The sequence below is a fragment of the Ambystoma mexicanum genome, chromosome 10 (genome assembly GCF_040938575.1).
Source record: "Ambystoma mexicanum isolate Mex_15411 chromosome 10, UKY_AmexF1_1, whole genome shotgun sequence".
NCBI classification, from domain to species: domain Eukaryota; kingdom Metazoa; phylum Chordata; class Amphibia; order Caudata; family Ambystomatidae; genus Ambystoma; species Ambystoma mexicanum.
In genome coordinates this window covers 417,928,598-417,955,426 of record NC_090932.1, presented here as the reverse complement: position 1 = coordinate 417,955,426, position 26,829 = coordinate 417,928,598, and the positions used below count along the sequence as shown (strand labels likewise).

At 52.5% G+C, this 26,829-nt stretch overlaps 1 non-coding gene across 1 annotated transcript; it reads right to left on the bottom strand.

Annotated features, from left to right (window-relative positions):
- Positions 1 to 2,258: 2,258 nt before the first annotated feature.
- Positions 2,259 to 2,365, bottom strand: LOC138496836 (U6 spliceosomal RNA). The gene has a single exon (XR_011278302.1). It is a non-coding gene; the product is annotated as a U6 spliceosomal RNA (small nuclear RNA).
- Between the last annotated feature and the right edge of the window lie 24,464 nt (positions 2,366 to 26,829).

Below are 26,829 nucleotides of genomic sequence, written 5' to 3'. Positions count from 1 at the left end.
CCAATTTACCTTCAATTCATTGTGTGTAGCATTTTGCTAAAGGGAGTCCATCGATTGGCGTTAGCCTAAAGGAGTTTGGTCGATCAAGACAGTATCATTGGCCTACGATAACCAAGATATTGATATGCCGTTGAGCTGTGAGGAAAATTCGACATATAGGCAGGGCCTCATCCAAGTCCACCACATAAAGATGGTAAAGGAGGGGCACAAGCACACAGCCCTGTTTTACTCCTCGATTAGTGGCTCTGATTTTGGAAATATTTCCCTCTTGTGATAGTCTAATCGAAACGGCAGTGTCGAAGTATAGAGATTTTATGTAGCATAGCAGGGTCGGATGAATGCCCCACTTTTCTTGTTTACTCCAAAGTTGGGGATGATAAACGCAATCAAATGCTGCCGAATAGTCTATGGAACATACATGAAGACAGCAATTTGGTTGTTTGGAGGCAGGGAGAAGTAAGGCCCACATGCTATGAGTACAGCCACATCCCTTCTTGAATCCCGTCTGTTGTCTTTAGAATAGTTTATTAAACTCCACTCATGTTTCAAGCTGATGTAATAAGAGTGGGGCAAAAATCTTGCTAGCTGAGTCTTGCATGGCCAACGGACAGAAATTACTAGGATCAGAGCAGCAGCCTTTTTTATGGATAGTTATAAGAATAGAGGCACGCCACCTGTCAGGGAACAAGGCCTTGTGTAGTATCTCGTTGAACAATACAGTTAATATCTTGGGCCAATTAGGTTTACTCTTAAAGATTATATTGGAGAGGCCCTCAGGCTCTGGTGCCCTCGATGGCTTAGGTTTAGCTTTGATTATGAATATATCAGCTTTGTCAAAGTTAATTACGGTAATGAAGGGTTTGATTTTTCCGCCTACAAGGGCGATGTCAGATATTGTGCAATCCCAGTAAATACTACTTATATATTTACACCATGCTGTCTCTGAAGTGCTGCAGACCTCTTGTTTTCCGTCATGAGCCTTTAGTAGGGCGTATATCATTTTCCGAATAGCTGAATTAAGATTGCTCTTATAGACCCTCAGCCAGTTTTTAAAACAAGTTACCAGATTACCTATTTGCTTGCCTTTTTCTTCCCTCGAGAGAGATTGTGACCGATTAGCCTTACGAATAGATTTAAGGCAGCATTTCTTCTCTCTTGCAGTGACTCCATCAAAGAGTGCATGTGGTTTGGGGCAAGATTTGCTGTTAAAAAGCTTGTGAGTGGGGGCAGGAAGAATATGCTTCCTACTATCCCAAAATCCCATAGGCAAGCCTGCAATTGCATGGAAGAAGAAAGCTCACGGATAGCAAGTGCTTCAGTGCTTTTTGCCACTTTTGAAGCTGTCCATAATGTGCGATTGCCGTGGGAATTACATATGTACATGTTTGAGAAGCACCCCCATGGCTAGCCTCTTGAATGGGCAGAGGGTGACCTTTAATGCTGAATGGTCACTCAAGCACATAAAATACATGTTATATCCTAGTGTTAGTGATCGCAAGGCGTGTGACGCAAATACACAGTCCAAGCAGGAGGTATAGTTCCCTCTACGCCAGGTGTGAGTGGCAAGTTATGTTGACTACTACCTACTGGGATCAGTGGCAGAACATCAAATAATAGCAGCATATCAGTCCATATCCTCGCAGTAATTTATATTGATGCTCAGAGTCACAGTAGTGATCCGAGGACCAGGGCGCATCAATCCCTTCAAAATGCCCTTCTTCGTCACCCTAAATGCAATGGGTAGTAAAGTCTCCTGCAAGTAGAATCACTCCACCTGGTGTAGACTCTCTCCGAAGCCTACACGGTTCTGTAAATGTTATTGAGCAAGTCAGAGGTGGACTCACCCTCCAGCGGGTCATATAGAGTGATGGCCAGAGTGGAGGTGTTAGTGCTAGAGAAGTGTTTGAGTGATGCACATAACATACATAGTTAGGATGGTCAGCGCCTGCAGCATATTCGCTAGTACTGAGGTGTGCTTGTATCCCTGTGCAAAAGCCCCCTTTAGGCCGTCTTATTGCCTTTTTTGTAGCACAGCGGCTGTAAACCGTGTAGCCATCTTGGGATAACCCTTTCACCAGCCACGTGTATTGCAAGACAAACTGGTCAGTTTCTCCTATCACTGGAAGTGATTAGTGAAGGAATGACATCCAGGTGTATTCCATGATAGAAACTGTATAAGACGAGTTGCAAATGCCTGTCAGTTTTGATGAAGGGTGTCTGGTTCTCTAGCCCAATGATTTAAAATATATATATATATTTTTTTTATGGAACGCTTCACGAATGTGCGTGTCATCCTTGCGCAGGGGCCATGCTAATCTTCTCTGTATCGTTCCAATATTAGTATATGTGCTGCCGAAGCGAGCACAATGATGGTTTGATTGAAATCAAGCAACTCTACATAGTGATTGATTATTCGTGTTACTTATCAGGAGACGGTGCTGATACGGCCATTCATATACCTCATTACATATCTAATTTTTTTTTTTTAATTTTATTAATTGGTTGGTTGGTAATCAACCTTTCAATTTAATATATAACACAAGATAATCACATTGAACATCAAAATGAATTCAAAATAAAATCAAGCTCAAATCAGTACCGAACAAAACCCTACAACCCCTCTACTTCAGCATTTCATCATTTTACAACAAGCAAAAGGTGGCAAAATCACAATTCATATATGTACATCATCTGAATTATCATTTATAAAAACAATCTAAAATAGGTTTGAATTACCACATCGTTAAAACCATTAATAGACCACATGTGAAGAGGACGTTAATTACATAACACACATATTTAAGCTGTACTTGTTATCTCTCAAGATTTAGTGCTAACATAAATTGGACAGTAGCTATCCGGACAGCTTGCAGAGGTGAGGAGAATATTCTAAACCAAAGAACATCTTTAGTTAAGCAGTTATAATGTTCATACAGTTTTTTAAAGAATGTACAGCGTAATTCTTTTAATGAAGAGCAACCTACTATCAAGTGTTTTAAAGTTTCCTCACACTCTGGTAATTGACAAAACCGACAAATATTTTCTTGTTTTGTTATTTGACCTCTTCGAGCTAAAATTTCTCTGGTGGGCCATAGATTGAGTCTAAATCGGAGATAGTTGTTTCTGAAGTGGGGCGAGGGGAATTTAAGTAAATAAGAGGCAGCAGTTCTCATTCTTTTCGTACCGAAAGGCAGACCGCTATAATCTTTATACCGCGAGCAAAACTCTAAAGTGCAAATCCAGTCATGCTGATATAATTTTCTCTGGGCACGATTGGGATTGATTAAAAGCAATTCAATAGTAATGTCGGCTTCTACTAAAAGATTGGTAACAAAATTTCTCCACTTATTGGGAAAAAGATGTGTGGATTTCAGCATGTATATAGCCAATATATAAGATAAATCTGAACAATTTATACACAGCAAAAATTTCCTCATTAACGAACACAATTTCCACGCATAAAACACAAACATTGAAAGGACTCCTAGCTCATAACGTATCAAAGGTCCTGGAGTTGAATTCGGTAACTTAAACACTGCTCGCCAAAATTTTCCTTCGAGTCGATCCCAAAACACACGGTCTCTTGGTAAATTAGTTTTCAGAGCCGTATGTTATTATCGGTAGAACTTTTTGGGCGTAATATAGAAGTATCTGAGAATTTACCAAATTTATGCAAGAGGACTTTAGCTTGGCATATTAGTGTTTGCAGCTTTTGTTTTATATCCTGGACATAAGGAATATCACACTTCAGATTGTTAATAATCACTCCTAAATATTTATATTGTGGGGTAATAGAGATGAGCTCTTCTTGGAAAGTCCAGATGGACGATTTTAAGGGGCGACATTTTTTGTTATGACATTGCATGATCTGTGTTTTGCTTAAATTAATAGCCATATGATTGCTTTGAACATACAGTGAAAGGCCTTTTATCAGCCTCTGTAGACCTGATGGCGTTTTAGAGATTAAAATAAGATCATCCGCATATAATAACCATGCAATTTGATGAGACCCGAGTTTTGGAGCATCTGAGTTGATATCAATAAAATTCTTGCCCATGTCCAGTATAAACAGGTTAAAAATAGTGGCCGCCAGAATACAGCCCTGTTTCAGACCTCTTGCTGTCGGGATTTTAGTGGTTAAATGCCCAGCTAAAGTAGTTCTTAACTGAATTGCAGTATTTGTATGAAGAAGCGCAATCAGTTTAATTAGTGAACCGGGGCAGCCCATTTTAATCAATTTACTAATTAAAAGATGTCTATCGATTGAATCAAAGGCCTCTTTAAAATCCACGAAAGCTAAAAGCAAGGACTGATTAAGGCATTCACACTTAGCTTTGATCGCATTGATTGCTGTGATATTTATTGCCGTGCCTTTACCAGCAACAAATCCAGTTTGAAATACATCGATATTACCAGAGGTTTCTATCCAAACCCGCAAGTCTCTGAGAATCAACCGGGCAAAGATCTTGCCCGGTGTATCAAGGAGGGCAATCGGTCTATAATTTGAGGGGTCTTGTCTATTACCCTTCTTGAACACCGGGACAATAATAGAGAGAGACCATGATTTAGGCAATTGTTGAGTGCGCATGATTGTGGAGTAGAGTTGATATAAAATCTTTGCCCATAGGTTCGGATCTTGCTTCATCATGTAATTAGAGATCCCGTCTGGACCAGGGGCACGCGATCTACTAGATTTATTAATATAAAATAAAATGTCTGCTACTGAGAATTGCAAAGAAAAAACTCCTGGATCGCACTGACTAAGTGGTGAAATTATAGGCTCAGGACAGGCATACAAATTTGTGTAATGTTCGACCCATTGAGCCTCTGCTACGTCATTGATTTGTAATGAAATCTGCGTATTAGGGTTGGTCTTATTAATTAGTGCCCATATTTGCGCAGAGTTTTTTGATCCCATCTTTTGGAGCATACATTCTCCATCAGTTTGATAAAGAATAGATCGATGGGCCTTCATCCAATTTTTATGTTTTGTTTTCAATGATTTAAGGGCTTGCCATTTAACTTGGATAGGCAAAGCCAAAACTACCTTTTTTTCCCTTCTAAACCAGGACTTTTGACGCTGTACTTCCCTGTCAAAAGAGTGCAAGGGAAAGTACTTTGTCTTCGCCTTTTTTGTTGTACCGAATGTATGCAATAAGTCACTTTACTCGAGTGACTTATTAATGCCTGAGATCCTCTCATACACAATTGTCTGTTCAAATACCCTGGCGAATTTCGCCAAATTGTATTCAGTCCAGTGTAATCTATTCATACCTTTGTTTACTGATAGGGGGTGGTATATATTATATAACTCCTTTTTTCCCTGTGAAGCCATACAGTGCCATTTCACATTCAATATGTTATGATCACTGTCCTCAGTGGGGATCACACAAAACAACTTAATATCAGAGAATAATTCACGATTAACATAAATAAAATCAATAATGGCACAGGAATGTCCTTTTTTCCATGTGTTCTGTGGCGGGCTATCGGCAGGGCATGAACCATTTAACATAACCAAGTTTTTTGTCTCAATAAAAGTGTTCCAGGAGACCAGTCTGCTATCCATACGTTTATTCGGGGCATCCAGACAGTGCAAATTTAAATCGCACTACATGCGGGTATATAGGGAGTTTAATAATCTCTAACCATAACTCTTCCAGATCTTTAAGAAATGTTTTGGTGGACATTGCAGCTGGATTCCAATATATATTTACTATCGCATATCTTTGTTCTCTTATTGTGATAATTATCAATTGAATATATCGATTTGGCGCAGACTGGTGTTCTAGAACAATTTCTGAGGACTTGTTTAAGGCCATAAGGAGACCGGACATGGGCCGACCTTTCACAGATCCTATTGCAGGGTTAAAAACTATTTCAAAGTTGTCCCACACTGGCCGCTCCGTGAGCCAAGTTTCTTGAAATAAAATAATATCATGCTGCGATAACTTATTGGAACCATTCCTCAATAAGTGCCCGTGGCCTCGAGTGTTCCAATTTATCATAGACAAAGATGGCAGAGGATATTGAAAAGTAAGTTACGACTGCTTTGATACAAATTGAGATATTGGATGATAATTTTGGTTAATCGACTGAACACATAAACCCTGTCTCTGATTGGAGACATATGTCTGCGTTGATGGATTTTGCACCGCAGAAATGGGAGCTTGAGTTGTCACAGCAGTGAGAAGCTCGAACCCTAATTCATATATTTCTCGTTTAGCAAGCCACAAAGTGTTTAACACAACTCTTGAGGACACCCAAAACCGTGCAACAGAGAGATCATTATCGAAGATAAATTCCACCAAATCAATATCGGAGGATTGCAGATCGTCTAACGCAGGAATTTCAGCTAGTATTGCAAGTATACTAGAGCGATTTAAATCATACTTCACATAAGGTGTATCTCTGCATCGGATGATCAATGGATATAGTGTTTGTTTGGGTGATATTTTCGAGTTTTTTCGTGGTAAAGACGAAAATCTATTAGAGTGCAACCAGTTTGTACCCAATAAGTGGTTTTGTTGTTGAGGAAGTGTATCAGCCCTTGCAACCAGACCAGCTGGATAACGGCTCAGATCAGTTATTTGTGAATGCATAATATGCTGGTCAACCTCTAACTTCGTATGTAATGAAGCATTTTTGTTCAAGTTGGTCATATATTCTTCCACCGCAGTTTTTATTACTTGTTGTATTGGCATTTCAGATGCACCAAATGTGAGTTGCTTGGTGGTGGGTGTATTATCAGAGTTAGTAGGAATTTTAAGGGGAGCAGACATTTTCTTTAAAGAGGAAAGCTCAGGGATCAGGGGCGTAATGAGTGACTGTGCCACATGATTCTTTTCTGTATGGACTGTTATATGGGGTATCTCCCGAATATTAGGATCCTTCAGCATCTCTGCTTGGGCATTCAAGGGTCTCTGTTTAGTCATATAGTAGTCGATCTCCTTTCTGATTTCATTCCGTCTGGCTTCAACATTCTTATCTAAGATCCTCTCAGGAGAACAAGGTGATGAAGCTGCAAGGGTAGCACCCTCTTTTACTTGTACCACCGCAAATTGGGGTACTAAAGAAAGTGAAGCTTGTGTATTCACCGCCCTATCATGTTCGGCGGCCTCAACCAGCGCGTCTAGTGGGTCATAAGCTATTATGTCGACAGGGCAAGCCGTCGGCTTGTTACTAGCTTTCTTAGCATTAGCCAAGGCGCTATATTTTTTTTGTACTGCTTCCGCAGCCATGGTGGTGTTCTTCCTGGGCAAGGATAGGGCTTTAATGAAGGCTTTAGTTGCTGAGGTTGCCGTTTTTGTTATATCTTTAGCATTTTTTGTTTTTTTACAAACCAAGTTCTTTTTTGGCTTAAGTATTATTTCGCGTGGCTTAGATCCATTAAGTGAGAATATGTTAAACACTTGTTTGTCTTCAGGAACTACAGGGTCCGACAAAGACCTGTCCTTTGGATTTTCAATGCCTTGGGGCAGAGAAAAATCGTCGTGAATTACATTCGGAAAGGCAGGTAAGGTCTTAAACTTTATAGCTTGTGATTGTGTAATAGGGTCGATAGGCGGCTTGTCAAAAATTAGTGATTTGTCAAGGTTTGGATTTAGTTTTTTTCGGATATTCGTTTCTATACTATGTTTAAGCGTTGCTTGCCAATGTAATAATTTCTCAACCTGTTTATCATGTGCCTGCAGTTTTCGGTCAAGCGTTTCAAACAGCTTAAAAAGGGAAGAAATGGCCAAATTCATGGCATGCAACGTGGTCTCAATCAAAATGGACGGAGAAATGACTGAAGGCAAAATAGGGTCATCAGGTGGTCTAGCCGAGATGTCAGGGACGCGTCTGGGAGTAGGGGCAGCAAATGAAGCGACCAAACTATGTGCTGTATCTGAATATATGAAAGAAACTTCGGGTAGCTCTAATGAATTCCGACAATCATCCCCTTCCACAAAGGAAGAGTTCGAGCTTAATTCAATTACTGCAGGCTGAGGATCCGATAAACCGCAGCAGCTTTCGATCAGGGGGAGTGGAGGGGGAGCATGACAGTCATGTAATGATGAACTACCCACACCAGCAGGACCTGCAGAATTCTGACATAGTGTTTGAGGCTCTAGATTTCTGTTGGAATTGGTGTTGGACCCTGGAGATCCAGGTGCTTCACATATTACAGGCATAGGGTGAAGCTCTTTAAAAAGAGGGATTATGCCCTCTTTAATAAGAGTGTTATCAGAAACTCCCATAAAGTTTTTTACATTCGAGCCTTGGGCGCTCGTGGTGAACTTAAAACAAGGGTCAATTGGTTTACCAGTGAAGTCACAGGATAAGGATTTAGACTCAAAAAAGAAACGTTTTATATCAGCTGGAGATGTATGTCTATTGTTGTTCGAGGCACTAGCAGGAGGATGCCTCCGGGGCGTACTGCCCATTTGTTTTCGCTTGTGTGATTCAGCATTATCCTGAACCAAAATAGGCCCATTCAAAATTGCACTTCTTAGGGTACGCATGTCACCTTATAGTAATACTATCACAGAGTATAAATACAAATAGATACGAATTATGATTAGACAAATAAATAAAAATTAAAAAAAAAAAAAAAAAAAAAAGAATTTAAAAATGGAGATTGGAACTGAATTCTTGCAAATGCGCCAAACAGTACCTTAGTTATTTGCTTGTGCTGATTTTACACATAAAATTCTTAGCCGTCTAGGGAACGCCCGATGGCTTGAGGAGCAGCCTTAGTCCGTCTCTCCTCCCCAAAGACCAGCTAAACAGATCAATGAATTAATACTCTTAAGACTGTTGAACAGACCGTAGTTGATCCGAATTGGGACAATAAGTGGCAGATACTTGTCCGCTGGCGGTAATTAATCAGTACCTATCTTACCGCAACCAACAGCCGACCACGCCGAACAGCCAAACAGCACTAGCCCTTACAGCCTCCAGGGCTTAACGCCGCAAGGGTGGTTGTGCCGGCAATATGAGGAGGGAGATAATCACGTGATCCGTCACGTGATGGGAATAGGCCCCGCCCCATCCAGGAAGCGGCCAGGCAGCAAGAGCAGCGCTCGCAGTGCTGCGTTCAGGAGGAAATGGCAGTCAAAGGAGCAAACGTGCAAAGTACCAAGCACTCCTTCCAAGTAGTAAAGAACACGCCGCAAGGGCGGTTGTGCCGGCAATATGAGGAGGGAGATAATCACGTGATCCATCACGTGATGGGAATAGGCCCCGCCCTCTCCAGGAAGCGGCCAGGCAGCAAGAGCAGCGCTCGCAGTGCTGCGTTCAGGAGGAAATGGCAGTCAAAGGAGCAAACGTGCAAAGTGCCAAGCACTCCTTCCAAGTAGTAAAGAACATATCTAATAGTAGTGCTTACATAATCCGATGAGGCCTGCGGTCTTGTTTTCGGTTGAACCATCTGAATCTCAAAGCCAATTTTTAATAAGGAAAACTAAAAAAGGCGTACTCCGTCCACTGCGACTGCAGACATAAAGGTGACAATGGCCCGGTTAGTTTGAGTGCCCAAATCAGGCAGGTCAATACTTTCAGTGTCATTGGACGTAATTATTCTCAGTTCGGTTACTTGGTGCAGCAAGACTAGTAGACGCGAACAATTTAAAAAACGGGCTTTCACTGGTGGTGGAGGTTTACAACACCCTTACAGGGTAATTCATAGAATTTCGCAGAAAAGTGTCGCAAGCGGCTGGCGCAGAGTGTCCGCGTGCGATTGTGTGCGCCAGGAACGTGCGCTAAAACCCATTTCCGCGCACAGCATATTCATGGATTTTAGGCTCCCAAACCAGCCGTGGCGCAGAGAATTGCAGCGACCCTGCAGCAGCGCCAGTAACGCCCCCAAGAACGCCCTCGCGCAAGGAAAAGCCATCAAAATCGCTAAATCATCGCAAAGGGCTGCGCTAACCCTGGACCAGTTCACCGGGCTGGCAAACAGCAAACGCCAAGCGGGGAACGTGTATTACAGGGGTGCGCGGGAAGTTCCACACGCGATTGGCCCAGTGCGAGCAGGGTACGTGTATTTCAGGGGTGCACGGGAAGTTCCACACGCGATTTCAGCAGGGTATGTGTATTCCAGGGGTGCGCGGGAAGTTCCACACGCGATTGGCCCAGTGCGAGCAGGGTACGTGTATTTCAGGGGTGCGCGGGAAGTTCCACACGCGAATTCATCAGGGTACGTGTATTCCAGGGGTGCGCGGGAAGTACCACACGCGATTGGCCCAGTGCGAGCAGGGTACGTGTATTACAGGGGTGCGCGGGAAGTTCCACACGCGATTTGAGCAGGGTACGTGTATTCCAGGGGTGCGTGGGAAGTTCCACACGCGATTGGCCTAGTGCGAGCAGGGTACGTGTATTTCAGGGGTGCGCGGGAAGTTCCACACGCGATTTCAGCAGGGTACGTGTATTCCAGGGGTGCGCGGGAAGTTCCACACGCGATTGGCCCAGTGCGAGCAGGGTACGTGTATTTCAGGGGTGCGCGGGAAGTTCCACACGTGATTACAGCAGGGTACGTGTATCTCAGGGGTGCGCGGGAAGTTCCACACGCGATTGGCCCAGTGCGAGCAGGGTACGTGTATTTCAGGGGTGCGCGGGAAGTTCCACACGCGATTTCAGCAGGGTAGGTGTATCTCAGGGGTGCGCGGGAAGTTCCACACGCGATTGGCCCGGTGCGAGCAGGGTACGTGTATTTCAGGGGTGCGCGGGAAGTTCCACACGCGATTTCAGCAGGGTACGTGTATTCCAGGGGTGCGCGGGAAGTTCCACACGCGATTGGCCCGGTGCGAGCAGGGTACGTGTATTTCAGGGGTGCGCGGGAAGTTCCACACGCGATTTCAGCAGGGTACGTGTATTTCAGGGGTGCGCGGGAAGTTCCACACGCGATTGGCCCAGTGCGAGCAGGGTACGTGTATTCCATGGGTGCGCGGGAAGTTCCACACGCGATATCAGCAGGGTACGTGTATTTCAGGGGTGCGCGGGAAGTTCCACACGCGATTTGCCCAGTGCGAGCAGGGTACGTGTATTCCATGGGTGCGCGGGAAGTTCCACATGAGATTCCAGCAGGGTATGTGAATTCCAGGGGTTCTGGGGAGTACTACACGTGAATTGGCCGTGTGGGTCCTCCCAGGTGTACGCTCGAAAACCTCCACGGCCCCTGCAGGCAGCCCACACCACGGGGGACTACCCTGCACCCCTGCTCATGTCCCGCAGGCAGCCCATCCACCATGGGCATGCCCCGCAGCCAACCCACATGTCACCTTGCACTACTGATCAACAATGCATGTCTCCCACCACCTCCACCCCCCAGCAGTGCAGGTGCAGCCTCCACCAGGCCCCCACTCATGTCTCCCACCACCCCCACCACCCAGCAGTACAGGGGCAGCCCCCACCAGACCCCCACTCATGTCTCCCACCACCCCCACCACCCAGCCACCAGGGGCACCCTCCACCAGGCCCCCACTCATGTCTCCCACCACCCCCAGCCCCCAGCAGTGCAGGGGCAGCCTCCACCAGGCCCCCACTCATGTCTCCCACCACCCCCACCCCCCAGCAGTGCAGGGGCAGCCTCCACCAGGCCCCCACTCATGTCTCCCACCACCCCCACCACCCAGCCACCAGGGGCACCCTCCACCAGGCCCCCACTCATGTCTCCCACCACCCCCACCCCCAGCCACCAGGGGCAGCCCCCACCAGGACCCCACTCATGTCTCCCACCACCCCCACCCCCCAGCAGTGCAGGTGCAGCCCCCACCAGGCCCCCACTCATGTCTCCCACCACCCCCACCCCCCAGCAGTGCAGGGGCAGCCCCCACCAGGCCCCCACTCATGTCTCCCACCACCCCCACCCCCCAGCAGTGCAGGGGCAGCCCCCACCAGGCCCCAACTCATGTCTCCCACCACCCCCACCCCCAGCAGTGCAGTGGCAGCCCCCACCAGGCCCCCACTCATGTCTCCCACCACCCCCACCCCCCACCATCCAGGGGCACCCTCCACCAGGCCCCCACTCATGTCTCCCACTACACCCACTCCCCACCATCCAGGGGCATCCTCCACCAGGCCCCCACTCATGTCTCCCACCACCCCCACCCCCCAGCAGTGCAGGGGCAGCCCCCACCAGGCCCCCACTCATGTCTCCCACCACCCCCACCCCCCACCATCCAGGGGCACCCTCCACCAGGCCCCCACTCATGTCTCCCACCACCCCCACCCCCCAGCAGTGCAGGGGCAGCCCCCACCAGGCCCCCACTCATGTCTCCCACCACCCCCACCCCCCAGCAGTGCAGGGGCAGCCCCCACCAGGCCCCACTCATGTCTCCCACCACCCCCACCCTCCAGCAGTGCAGGGGCAGCACCACCAGGCCCCCACTCATGTCTCCCACCACCCCCACCCCCCAGCAGTGCAGGGGCAGCCCCCACCAGGGCCCCACTCATGTCTCCCACCACCCCCACCCCCCAGCCACCAGGGGCAGCCCCCACCAGGCCCCCACTCATGTCTCCCACCACCCCCACCCCCCAGCAGTGCAGGGGCAGCCCCCACCAGGCCCCCACTCATGTCTCCCACCACCCCCACCCCCAGGCAGTGCAGGGGCAGCCTCCACCAGGCCCCCACTCATGTCTCCCACCACCCCCACCCCCCACCCCCCAGGGGCACCCTCCACCAGGCCCCCACTCATGTCTCCCACCACCCCCAGCAGTGCAGGGGCAGCCCCCACCAAGCCCCCACTCATGTTTCCCACCACCCCCACCCCCCAGCCACCAGGGGCAGCCCCCACCAGGCCCCCACTCATGTCTCCCACCACCCCCACCCCCCAGCATCCAGGGGCACCCTCCACCAGGCCCCCACTCATGTCTCCCACCACCCCCACCCCCCAGCCACAAGGGGCAGCCCCCACCAGGCCCCCACTCATGTCTCCCACCACCCCCACCACCCAGCCACCAGGGGCACCCTCCACCAGGCCCCCACTCATGTCTCCCACCACCCCCACCCCCCAGCCACCAGGGGCAGCCCCCACCAGGCCCCCACTCATGTCTCCCACCACCCCCACCCCCCAGGAGTGCAGGGGCAGCCCCCACCAGGCCCCCACTCATGTCTCCCACCACCCCCACCCCCCAGCAGTGCAGGGGCAGCCCCCACCAGGCCCCCACTCATGTCTCCCACCACCCCCACCCCCCAGCAGTGAAGGGGCAGCCCCCACCAGGCCCCCACTCATGTCTTCCACCACCCCCACCCCCCAGCCACCAGGGGCAGCCCCCACCAGGCACCCACTCATGTCTCCCACCACACCCACCCCCCACCATCCAGGGGCACCCTCCACCAGGCCCCCACTCATGTCTCCCACCACACCCACCCCCCACCATCCAGGGGCACCCTCCACCAGGCCCCCACTCATGTCTCCCACCACCCCCACCCCCCAGCAGTGCAGGGGCAGCCCCCACCAGGCCCCCACTCATGTCTCCCACCACCCCCACCCCCCAGCAGTGCAGGGGCAGCCCCCACCAGGCCCCCACTCATGTCCCCCACCACCCCCACCCCCCAGCAGTGCAGGGGCAGCACCACCAGGCCCCCACTCATGTCTCCCACCACCCCCACCCCCCAGCAGTGCAGGGGCAGCCCCCACCAGGCCCCCACTCATGTCTCCCACCACCCCCACCCCCCAGCATCCAGGGGCACACTCCACCAGGCCCCCACTCATGTCTCCCACCACCCCCACCCCCCAGCCACCAGGGGCAGCCCCCACCAGGACCCCACTCATGTCTCCCACCACCTCCACCCCCCAGCAGTGCAGGGGCAGCCCCCACCAGGCCCCCACTCATGTCTCCCACCACCCCCACCCCCCAGCAGTGCAGGGGCAGCCCCCACCAGGCCCCCACTCATGTCTCCCACCACCCCCACCCCCCAGCAGTGCAGGGGCAGCCCCCACCAGGCCCCAACTCATGTCTCCCACCACCCCCACCCCCAGCAGTGCAGTGGCAGCCCCCACCAGGCCCCCACTCATGTCTCCCACCACCCCCACCCCCCACCATCCAGGGGCACCCTCCACCAGGCCCCCACTCATGTCTCCCACCACACCCACTCCCCACCATCCAGGGGCATCCTCCACCAGGCCCCCACTCTTGTCTCCCACCACCCCCACCCCCCAGCAGTGCAGGGGCAGCCCCCACCAGGCCCCCACTCATGTCTCCCACCACCCCCACCCCCCACCATCCAGGGGCACCCTCCACCAGGCCCCCACTCATGTCTCCCACCACCCCCACCCCCCAGCAGTGCAGGGGCAGCCTCCCCAGGCCCCCACTCATGTCTCCCACCACCCCCACCCCCCAGGGGCACCCTCCAACAGGCCCCCACTCATGTCTCCCACCACCCCCACTCCCCAGCAGTGCAGGGGCAGCCCCCACCAGGCCCCCACTCATGTCTCCCACCACCCCCACCCCCCAGCCACCAGGGGCAGCCCCCACCAGGCCCCCACTCATGTCTCCCACCACCCCCACCCCCCAGCATCCAGGGGCACCCTCCACCAGGCCCCCACTCATGTCTCCCACCACCCCCACCCCCCAGCAGTGCAGGGGCAGCCTCCACCAGGCCCCCACTCATGTCTCCCACCACCCCCACCCCCCACCATCCAGGGGCACCCTCCACCAGGCCCCCACTCATGTCTCCCACCACCCCCACCCCCCAGCCACCAGGGGCACCCTCCACCAGGCCCCCACTCATGTCTCCCACCACCCCCACCCCCCACCATCCAGGGGCACCCTCCACCAGGCCCCCACTCATGTCTCCCACCTCCCCCACCCCCCAGCAGTGCAGGGGCAGCCCCCACCAGGCCCCCACTCATGTCTCCCACCACCCTCACCCCCCAGCAGTGCAGGGGCAGCCCCCACCAGGCCCCCACTCATGTCTCCCACCACCCCCACCCCCCAGCAGTGCAGGGGCACCCTCGACCAGGTCCTCACAATCCCCAATCATGTGCGTTATGGTCAGCCTCCACAGCCAAAAAGCCCTACCAAGTAACCCATTCACCCACATGGAAATGGAAATTACATGTCACACCCCCAATGTTCATGAAGCTAATGAACCCATGTCCGTCACACACAATGTTTGCAATTGAATGGTAAAACACCCAACATGACATGCATGAAACCAATGAGATGATACCACACAGTGAAGTATGAAAACAAAATTGTATTGAAAAAAAGAAAGAATGCTAAAGAAAGGAAACAAACTGCAATGGGAATGAGAAAAAATAAGCTGCATGTCCGTATTAAAAAAAAAACTGCAAATCAGAATCCAAAAAAATGTCGTCCAAAGTCAAATGTAAAAAAATCTCAATGCAATAAAAAACTATGTAAAAAACTACCAAGGGTCCATGAGCCCAACTGAACAAAGGAAACCTACTAAAAAACCTAACTAAAAAGCAACTATATACAAAAAGTGGAGCAGTGTCCGTCGACTCCAAATCATAAGAAAAAACAAAGGAAACCTAAAACTAAAGAACTATATACAAAGGCGGCGGGCAAGTCCAGCGGCTCACTCCGTGGTGTTCCGAGCCAGGGCATCATCGAACTCCTGTTCGATGTCCCGGAGGCGGTCCAGTTCCATGGTCCCGAGGGTCCGCAGGGACGACGCTGTGTCCTCCTCCAACCCCCTGCGGATTGCCTCGAGGCACTCGGCCCGCCTCAGGGCCCTCCGCATGGGGTTCTCCGCCCTGACCATTGTGAGCCGGCCTCTTCCGCCCGCCGCCGCTCCGCACCTATGGCCTGGCCCAACCGCTGCCACACGGAAGACACTCTCTGTCCTGGGTCCTCCTGCCCTCCGGCCGATGCCTGCCCCTCCGATGTCGAAGGCCCCGAGCCTTCATGGCTCCCACCATGTTGCTGCTGCTGCTCTGCCTCTGCCCGTGCACTGCCTCCTGCTGCCTGCACATCCTCCGCCGGCTGGGGTGCAGTTGTTGATGTGGCCACCCCTGCTGGACGTCCGACTCCCGACTGTGGCAGGGATGCCTCCTCCACCAGCCTGGCCGCACTGTCAGAGGCAGCTCCACAGGGCACCCAGGTGACTGATGGGTGGGAAGATGGCACAGAGGACGACTGGCGCGTAGGGGGTCCAGTTGAGGGGGCGGTCGGAGCAAGCCCCATCAGACGGAGGAATCCGGTCTGGGTGACCTGTCCCAGCAGGCTGACGTGGTCAACGAGCCATTCGAGATGACGTGCAGTCTCTCCATGAAAAGACTGCAGGTCACCTCGCATGGCCCGCTGACGCAACGCCACACCAGCCAGGACAGGCTCAACCCGGACCTGGATAGCCACGTCCGCAGGCAGAGGAAGGCCAGTTGACATCAGCTCATCCCCTGCCTGAAAACGGGTCTGGACGTAGGCATCCCTGCTGGTGCAAGATGATGCAGGGACAGGATCGGGGACAGGATTGCACACAGGCACCTCCGCGGCGGCCTGTGCTGTCTCCTGTCCCTGGTCCTGGACTGCACTACTAGCACCAGTGGGATCCCCACCTCCAGACCCCGTCTCTGGTGCTTGCACGGCCTCCTCCTCCACCAAACCCCCCACCAACCTGGATGACTCTGTGCCATCTTCCCCTGTTGGGCCCTGTGGGGTCCCAGCTGCCCCTTCTGCTGCCGAGGAGTCCAACTCCAACCTCCGCCTCTTGGACCTCCCCCCGGCAGCTGCGGCCTGGGACGCGGCACCGGACTCCTCACTCCCCGACGAGATGACAACACGGGAGGGGAGCCGGGCCTTGCGTCTCCGGCTGGCGGTCGGATCCCCGCCGCTGTGCTCCACAGCACCTTCTCCGCCCTCTTCATCAGTTGACGCTGCAGACAGGGAGAAACAAAACACAGGCATCAGGGCACTGTACAATGGACACATACACACATGACAGTTGCACATGAGTGGCATTGGCAAACCTCAGACATGTCATCACAATCCCCAACACACATGTCATTGCAACTCGCACACATGAGCCATACCACAGCCATATTGCAACTGCCACCACCATCCATACACATACAACAGCATGAGCAGCCAAAGGTGACGCAGACATCACATGCAACACAGGAAGTGCACCACACATGTACACACACCACCACACTTGCATGCATGTGTACACCTCTGCCAAGTGTCGCACTGTTCAGACAGGCATCCATGTCACATCTGCCAATCAGGCTTCCACATACCGCTGTCACATGCATCCATGTTGCATCACTGTTGCACCCTTGTCAAATACACACACATGCACATGTACACAGTGCTCATACATGCAGCCGAAAACAACATACATGCGTGACATCACGGACATGTCTACTTATATACACATTCATCCAAACATGTGTGCACGCACAACTGCATTTGCCATGCAAGCCTACACACACAAGCACCATCCATGTCTCACACATTACAGCCCTCGCATGTGTCAGCCCCACGGCCCTATACACCCCCACCCATACTCGACCCCATACAAACAGATGTGCAACCTGCACAATACCGAATAATCACCACACGCACTGCTCACAATCAGGATGCATGTACACTCACCGCTCGACTCCAGACGGGTCTGCTTCTCTAGGACCTGGACGTGGAGCGCTGGAGATATGCGTTCCAGGACCCCCATCTGTTCTTCCGACAAGTGGCCCCGGTGCCCCTTGGCATCCGCTGCCTTCAAGAGGCGCCGGGCCTTGTTCAGGGTCCTGGACCTGAAGTCCTCCCTGCGCTTCCTGACATGTTGTAAGTCCCGGACTGCCACCCCCTCCGCGTTGATGGCAGTCACGATGTCAGTCCAGATCCGAGTCCGTCCTTCCTTGTCGGCGCGGGAACTTCCGAAGAGGGCATCATACTGCCCCAGGACTTGCTCCACCAGGACACCAACTTCGGTGGCACTGAAGCTGGTGCCCCTCTGCCTCTCTGGCCGGGGGTTGTCAGTGGTCACAGATGGTGTTTGCCCTGACATGACAACCCCAGAGGCAGGAGTGGGTGGGCAACTGGGTCCTGGGGCTGGGCTGTGGAGCGATGGAATTCCAGTCGGGAGTCTTCGGTTCCAGCAGGGGTGGTCACAGCAACATCACCCCTGGCTGATGTGCAGGCAGCAAATGGCAGTGCACGTGGGCAGCAGGCAGTCAGGCAGCAGCAGATGGCAGGTGGGAGCGTGCTCGGGGCTCTGGGGGGCAGTAGTTCGGCCTTCTGGGCAGGAGCGTGGTCTTCCGTGTGCTTACGCGTGGCCAGATTGGTACGGAGTGATTTGGCACGTGAAAATCCTGCACGTCAGCGTGAAATTCGAGGAAAGGCCCTTAGCGCGTAAGCGCGTCAGCACGCATACGCGATTCTATTGAACCAAAGGCCCTCAGCGCGTAAACGCGTCAGCACGCATACGCGATTCTATTGGACCAAAGGCCCTCAGCGCGTAAACGCGTCAGCACGCATACGCGATTCTATTGGACCAAAGGCCCTCAGCGCGTAAACGCGTCTGTGACGTGCCCCGCACGGGTGTTTCCCACACAGCACGTGATGACAGAGTACACATGGAAAGACTGCACGTCAGAGTGTCATCGCGTGTAATTGGACAGCACGTCAGAGTGTCATCGCGTGTAATTGGACAAAAGTGCGCGTACACGCGATTGGCCTATGTACGTGTATATCAGGGGTGCGCGGACACTTACACACGCAAGTACGTCAGCGCACCTGTATCCCGGGGTGCGTGGGAATTTCCACACGCTATTGGACTGGGTACTGCATTTCAGGGGTGCGCGGGTCACACGCTCGCCTACAACACACGCAACGCATTAATTAGCGCGCTAACAAAATAACAAGCTCAGACCCAGGATGAACATACCGTTCCTAGCAGCAGTGGGCGTGGCCTACCAAAGGAGGAGGAGGAGGATAGTCAGGGCCAGAATATTCACACCCAGAACCAGCCTTTTCGGGATGCCTGATGACCAGGTGCATGGGAGGTACAGGTTTCCACCACACATTATACTGGCCCTGGTGAGTGAGTGGGAGGATGACCTCACATCACCCACCCTGTGCTCCCAAGCACTCAGCCCCATGGAGAAGGTCCTCAATGTACTGCACTTCTTAGCCACTGGATCATTTCAGCGGACAAGTGCCATTGTGGGTGGTGTATCACAGGCCACCCAGTCACGCTGCCTACACCAGGTCTTGAACATCATCACTGCACGCCCATCAGTCCGCAGGCACATATACCTTCCCAGAACACCTGCAGAAAGGCATGCTTCCGCCCTGGATTTTTACGCTGTGGCACGATTCCCCAAAGTGCTAGGTGCCATCGACTGCACCCATGTGGCTCTACGTCCCCCCAGGGCATCTGAGCACATCTATAGGAACCGCAAGCACTGGCATTCCATCAACGTGCAGGTAGTATGTAATGCCAAGGGAATCATCACCTCAGTATATGCCAACTATCCCGGGTCAACCCACGACAGCTTCATTTACCGAATGTCCACCCTAAGCCGGGACCTAGAAGCTGGGCGGCATGGCGATACATGGCTGCTTGGTGAGTATGAATGCCACTGCACATGCATGCATGTCAGATACTGAGCAAGGTCACAACCCCACCAATGATACCAATCACCACCTCCACAGAGGACAGTGCCTACCCTCTCAGCCCCCACATGATGACGCCAATTTGGAACCCCACCACGCCACCCCAGGTAAGATATAACACAGCCCACATTACAACCCGGGGCATAGTGGAGCGCACATTCGGAGTGCTAAAGTCACGCTTTTGCTCCCTTGACCGTTCTGGCGGGCAGCTGTTGTACGCTCCCCCAGTAGTGTACAGGATCATAGTGGCAGCATGTGTCCTGCACAACGTTGCAACACGCCGGGGCCTGGCCGTGGACATGGTGGTGGCCCCACATCCCCAACCACATGCACAGCCGCTGCGCATGGGAGGGGAAAGGGCACGGGGGGAGGCAGCCCGTAGACAGCTAGTGGCTAATTACTTCACATAGAAATCACACCCCTGTGGAGTGCACACTGCCCTGGCACATTCCATCTGACAATCAATGATGACTCAACCTGACACTGATCCTGAATGTCTGGAGAATGAACCGTGAAAACCATATCAGCCTGAGATTGTTCACCTGGAAGTGTCACAATGTGTGCATCCCTACCCACACAGACACCACCAATGCAGTTTTGTGAAGTAACACATTCAAGCAGCTAAAATGAATACCCACTTGCAAAATGCAACAAGAGGACAGTGCCATGTCAGCCAACCCATCCCCAGCACCGCCACACGACACACCGTGCCATGTCATGCTATTTGCAGGTAAACAAAGTAATCCCCACAACATGACACTAGTGTCACAATGTAGAGTGTCCCTAATTGAAACTTGCAACACCTGAAATGCTCACAGTAATGCAGGACCAACAACTAACTTGAGCAGGTAATACCATTAACATGACATCACAAATGTTATATATTAGTAGTCTCACCACCTGGAAATGCCTGCACTCCCACCACTACCAACTGTGCAGTGTTGGCGCCATGTAGAGTTGTAGGTGCACTGCTGCCAACATGGACCCCATCTCCAGACTAGAGGGCCTTGTGTAGACATGAGGAAGGGACCTGCAAATTGGGAGGTAGACACAGATGATGAGTTACACATCAATGCAACATGCAGTGTACAACACAACAGCAATATGCACTAGGAATGTATACACAGTATTGACTAGACTACCCACACATGTAGTGGGAGTCCAATGTCACCATGTACGTCAATGTCACTTGGGCACACCCTTTGCAAGCCCATGGAAACGGGAAGCAGGAGGGGTGTGTGTGACTCAAACCCAAGCATCTGAACCAAATACATGACAAGCCTGCATGTGCCCAGCCACAATGCTGCGTATGCCCACAGGAACCACGGAAGCCAACAAATTGTCCCAGAAAAATTGGGAAAAATTATTTAGAAATTAAAAATAAAAATAAAAATAAAAATAAAATTCAAAAATAAAAATCAAAAATAAAAATAAAAATCAAAAATGGCCATTGATGGGCCCGGGGGGGTTTGGGAGGCCACCCAGGAGGTCCGAGGACAGGGTGCACACCAAAACCCACCTGTGTGGGTCCTGGGAAAAATAAACACCTCCATGGGCTCATGGCCCACACGGCTACCCTATTGTGGGAGTATCACTGCTGTCGCTATTATCACCCTGTGCAGCTGCATCCGGAGGTGGTTGCACTATGGGAGGCAGCCCACGCAAGGCCCTAGTCTGCTCCTCCATGGCTGCAAGCATGCGGGTGTGGTAGGTCTGGTTCTGGAGGATGAGTGTGCGGAGGTCCCCATGCAACAACTCACGGGATGCCCGGACCTCCGCCCTCGTTGCCTGCATCTCAGCTGAGAGCGTACGGGTGAGACGCTCCAGCTGCTGTTCTGTCCTTTGGTGTGTTGAAGCCTCAAGCTCAACAAGAGTCGTCCTGAGGTGAAGGAGCTCCTGCCTCAGGGCTTCCCTGTGGGCCTGGGACTCAATGGAGATGGCCTCCTGCAGAGTCGCCAGTGCCGCCCGCCTGTCCCTGTTGGACCCCAACATGTCCTCCCTGTGTGACTGGCAGATGGAGTCGGTTGCCTGCTCTAGTCGCTCCATCAGCCTTTCAGGGGGGACAATGGAAGTGGCCACCCTATCTATGGCCTGAGCCATCATCTCGGATGATGCTGCCTGTTGTGTTGCCATACCGTAAATGGATTGCTCCCATGCGGTATTGCCAGGTGGCGTACGGCCACCACGTCGGCGGGCACCACACCTGTCTGGGGCAAGGCGAACTGCGCCTTGCTGTGCCGGCACTGCCTGAGGCTGCAGGACTGCATTCCCCCTCTGATCTGCTGGCCCAGGAAGGATCAGATGTCGCAGAGTGTGACCCTGCATCCGTAACCACCAAAGGCGTAGCTGCCAACACTGACATCCCCATTGAGGGTTCTGACCCTGGTGCAGGTGGGTGGGACAGAACAGAATCCCTCCCTGGAACACTCACCTGCGACGGCACGTAGGTCTCATCCGAATCAACACCTGAGTACAGCTCGGGGGAGGTGCAGCCAGAGACACCCCTTGAGAGCACGACCTGCAGCACTTGTGGGTTCTCACCCACCACCACACCACGTCCCTCACTGGTGGTTGGTCGGCCCTCGGACCCCTCCTGGGTCTGCACCATCTTCACAACCCCAGCAGTATCAGGTGCGTCTTCTCCTGCAAAGACATAAAAACAAAGAAATGGAAACAGGCATTAGCACCATGGCACACAATGAGGGCTGAGAAGCAAGAGAACCAGTACTTCATTGACACATGTCCCACATGACTAAAACCCTCCCATGCATGCACCCTCACTGCATATGAAGGGCAGGCAAATGGCACACACTGATGACACCAAGATGGAAGATGAACACATTTTCTGCATGCTGCCTGGCAGTGGCATCACACATTGGCCTGTGATTGCCAGGTGAAACACACATGCCATCACACAGATGGCATGTACCATTGCTATTGAGTGAAGATGGAGAGGAGGGCAGCACCTATTCATTCAGTCCAGTTCCCGCATGTAATAGCTTTTCTAATTCAAACAGGTCAGATTTTTCACCTGGAGCTGCCAGTCTGAAATGGTCCAATTGCACAGGGACATGTGTGAACAAATGATATCCAGGTAACAAAGTCACTCCACTTTACCATAGCCATGTCAGACATGTGACTAGTGGACTGCGACATGCCTAGTAAAGGTGGTGGAATGCAAACAATCTGACTGAATGAACAGTGAAAAATAAGCAACAATGTTGTGGCAAGGTGACACTTCAAGGGCAACTGGCGTGCAGTTGGGCTAGATGTCTACTGTTGGCAGAAGGGATACTGCTATGGCCAAATGCAGCTGCGCAGGATGTATTGCATGAAGCACATGGCTGACCCATACGACTCAGGTGCACACACTCTCACCTGGCACACAAACAGAAGCCCTCACACACACACCATGCACATGGATGACACATACATGCATGTGCACTCACCGGACAATGCCTCGTAATCAGCCAGATCTCCCACGCCTTGGATCTGTTCCTCCGTGACGTAGGTCCCAGCGACTGACTCATGTGGAGTGAGTTCCATGTCTACTACTGGAGACCCACCTCCAGTCACTAGAGTTGCGGCATGACTTGAGGCCAGCTTACTCTTTGCCCTGCGCTTTAGGTCATTCCAGCGCTTATAGCAATCATTGGCTGTGCGCCTCACGATTCCAAGGGCACTTACGAACGGTTTCCGCAACAGTCTGCCAGTGTGCCTGGCGTTGTGCAGGTGTGGTCTTGGATCCTGCAACAATGACCATCTCGTTGTCATGTGCGGACACATACTCGACAAGTGCATTCAGTTCGTCATCCGTGAAGCTGGGCTTCCTGGACGGGCCGGACTGTGTAGCCGTGTCTGGGGCATCAGCCTGTGCCGGACGAGCACTCTTCCTCTTCCGCTTGGAAGGTGGTGGTGATCCTGAGTGTCCTGCGCCGCTCTGGACACTAGGGGCAGGAGCCCTGGTGGACTCTGTATGAGGAGTGTGGGATTGCACACTCAGCATGGGAGTTGGTGCAGGCATTGGCTCTAGTGTGATGGTGTCAGGGGGAATGTCAGCAGCATGGACTAGGACCGACACTGTCCTGGGTGGGTGTGTGAGGGCTGGGGTGGATGGAGCCGCAGCTGCCCCTGCAGCCTCTCCGCCCTGCCTACTTGGTGCAGCAGATGACCTTGCTGCCCCAGATGCACGTGGCATGGTGACATCAACGTGCACCAGCGCACGTGTCATAGGCCTGCTGACCTGGAAGTCAGCCATGGAGTCAGCCTGGTCTGGTGCCACAATGGGCTGGTCCAACAAGGGCTGAGCATGGATGGTGTCAGCCACATCAGCCTCAACGGGAGGGGGGGGGGATTATGGGTGCCCTTGACTGGTCCTCCACACATGGGGGGACAGGCTCACCCTGCAAGTAACGACCACGTCCCCTACCGGATCCACCACGGCCACACTTGTGGCTCTTCACCTTTGCCACCCTTACGGAATCCTCGCCTCCCAGCCATGGCACTGATGTAAATGTGCGTATGGGAGTGGCTGTAAACTATTGTCCTGGGCAATTGGGGGTCAAAGGGGTTGGGTACCAGATGGTAATTGTACCCTAGTGCTCTTGCAAGGCTGATTGTAACCCATGGGGAAAGATGACGGGTCACGCTACGCACAGGAGCCCCAAAAAAGGGAGATGACGTGCACGCAACCCCTCCTAGACCACGTGTGCAGAAAGAAAAACCTGCACACGCTGTGGCACCCAGTAACACAAGAATGAACGTATGCGTGTCACACGCAGCCTAGAATGACCTCTGAAGGGGTAGGCTACACACGGGCAAGCACAGATGTTAGAAACGTGCGTGACTCACCGTCTGCCAGGTAAAAGAGCGTGAAAAAGGAGCGCGTTTGGTTGGCAACACCCCCTCCAAAAGAAGATTTGTACGCTGTCTGAGGAGACAGGACAACAGTAGAAGGGAATACTGTTTGAGGGAACAGGCCCAGGTAAACCAGTAAAAGAGAAAAAAGAGAAAAAGCTGTCAGAGGTAACAGGGAATACGAACTTGAAACGCTGTGAAGTAAATCGCGTGTGAAACGACAAGAAGTACAGAATTCACCCACTCGCTCTCCACGAAAAGCACGTACAAGGAAATGGTGTTCTACACGTACCTTTTATACAGGCCCACACGTCCAGAGTCACTTACGCGGCGTGTACGCGCTAGGGCCATTTCCACCAATTACACGCTTTGTCACTTATGCGTGTAGGGCCATTTCCACCAATTACACGCTTTGTCACTTATGCGTGTAGGGCCATTTCCACCAATTACACGCTTTGTCACTTCTGCGTGTAGGGCCATTTCCACCAATCACACGCAATGAGACTCTGACGTGCTGTCCAATTACACGCGATGACACTCTGACGTGCAGTCTTTCCACGTGTGCTCTGTCATCACGTGCTGTGTGGGTCACGTCACAGACGCGCTTACGCGCTGAGGGCCTTTGGTCCAATAGAATCGCGTATGCGTGCTGACGCGCTTACGCGCTAAGGGCCTTTCCTCGATTTTCACGCTGACGTGCAGGATTTTCACGTGCCAAATCACTCCGTACCAAGCTGGCACCGCGTAAGCACACGGAAGACCACGCTCCTGCCCAGAAGGCCGCCCCCAGAGCCCCGAGCACGCTCCCACCTGCCATCTGCTGCTGCCTGACTGCCTGCTGCCCACCTGCACTGCCATTTGCTGCCTGCACATCAGCCAGGGGTGCTGTTGCTGTGACCACCCCTGCTGGAACCGAAGACTCCCGACTGGAATTCCATCGCTCCACAGCCCAGCCCCAGGACCCAGTTGCCCACCCACTCCTGCCTCTGGGGTTGTCATGTCGGGGCAAACACCATCTGTGACCACTGACAACCCCCGGCCAGAGAGGCAGAGGGGCACCAGCTTCAGTGCCACCGAAGTTGGTGTCCTGGTGGAGCAAGTCCTGGGGCAGTATGATGCCCTCTTCGGAAGTTCCTGCGCCGACAAGGAAGGACGGACTCGGATCTGGACTGACATCGTGACTGCCATCAACGCGGAGGGGGTGGCAGTCCGGGACTTACAACATGTCAGGAAGCGCTGGGAGGACTTCAGGTCCAGGACCCTGAACAAGGCCCGGCGCCTCTTGAAGGCAGCGGATGCCAAGGGGCGCCGGGGCCACTTGTCGGAAGAACAGATGGGGGTCCTGGAACGCATATCCCCAGCGCTCCACGTCCAGGTCCTAGAGAAGCAGACCCGTCTGGAGTCGAGCGTTGAGTGTACATGCATCCTGATTGTGAGCAATGCGTGTGGTGATTATTCGGTATTGTGCAGGTTGCACATCTGTTTGTATGGGGTCGAGTATGGGTGGGGGTGTACAGGGCCGTGGGGCTGACACATATAAGGGCTGTAATGTGTGAGACATGGATGGTGCTTGTGTGTGTAGGCTTGCATGGCAAATGCAGTTGTGCGTGCACACATGTTGGGATGAATGTGTATGTAAGTAGACATGTCCGTGATGTCACGCATGTATGTTGTTTTCAGCTGCATGTATGAGCACTGTGTACATGTGCATGTGTGTGTATTTGACAAGGGTGCAACAGTGATGCAACATGGTTGCATGTGACAGCGGTATGTGGAAGCCTGATTGGCAGATGTGACATGGATGCCCGTCTGAACAGTGCGACACTTGGCAGAGGTGTACACATGCATGCAAGTGTGGTGGTGTGTGTACATGTGTGGTGCACTTCCTGTGTTGCATGTGATGTCTGGCTCCCCTTTGGCTGCTGATGCTGTTGTATGTGTAGGGATGGTGCTGGCAGTTGCGATATGGCTGTGGTATGGCTCATGTGTGCGAGTTGCAATGACATGTGTGTTGGGGATTGTGATGACATGTCTGAGGTTTGCCAATGCCACTCATGTGCAACTGTCATGTGTGTATGTGTCCATTGTACAGTGCCCTGATGCCTGTGTTTTGTTTCTCCCTGTCTGCAGCGTCAACTGATGAAGAGGGCGGAGAAGGTGCTGTGGAGCACAGCGGCGGGGATCCCACCGCCAGCCGGAGACGCAAGGCCCGGCTCCCCTCCCGTGTTGTCATCTCGTCGGGGAGTGAGGAGTCCGGTGCCGCGTCCCAGGCCGCAGCTGCTGGGGGGAGGTCCAAGAGGCGGTGGTTGCAGTTGGACTCCTCGGCAGCAGAAGGGGCAGCTGGGACCCCACAGGGCCCAACAGGGGAAGATGGCACAGAGTCATCCAGGTTGGTGGGGGGTT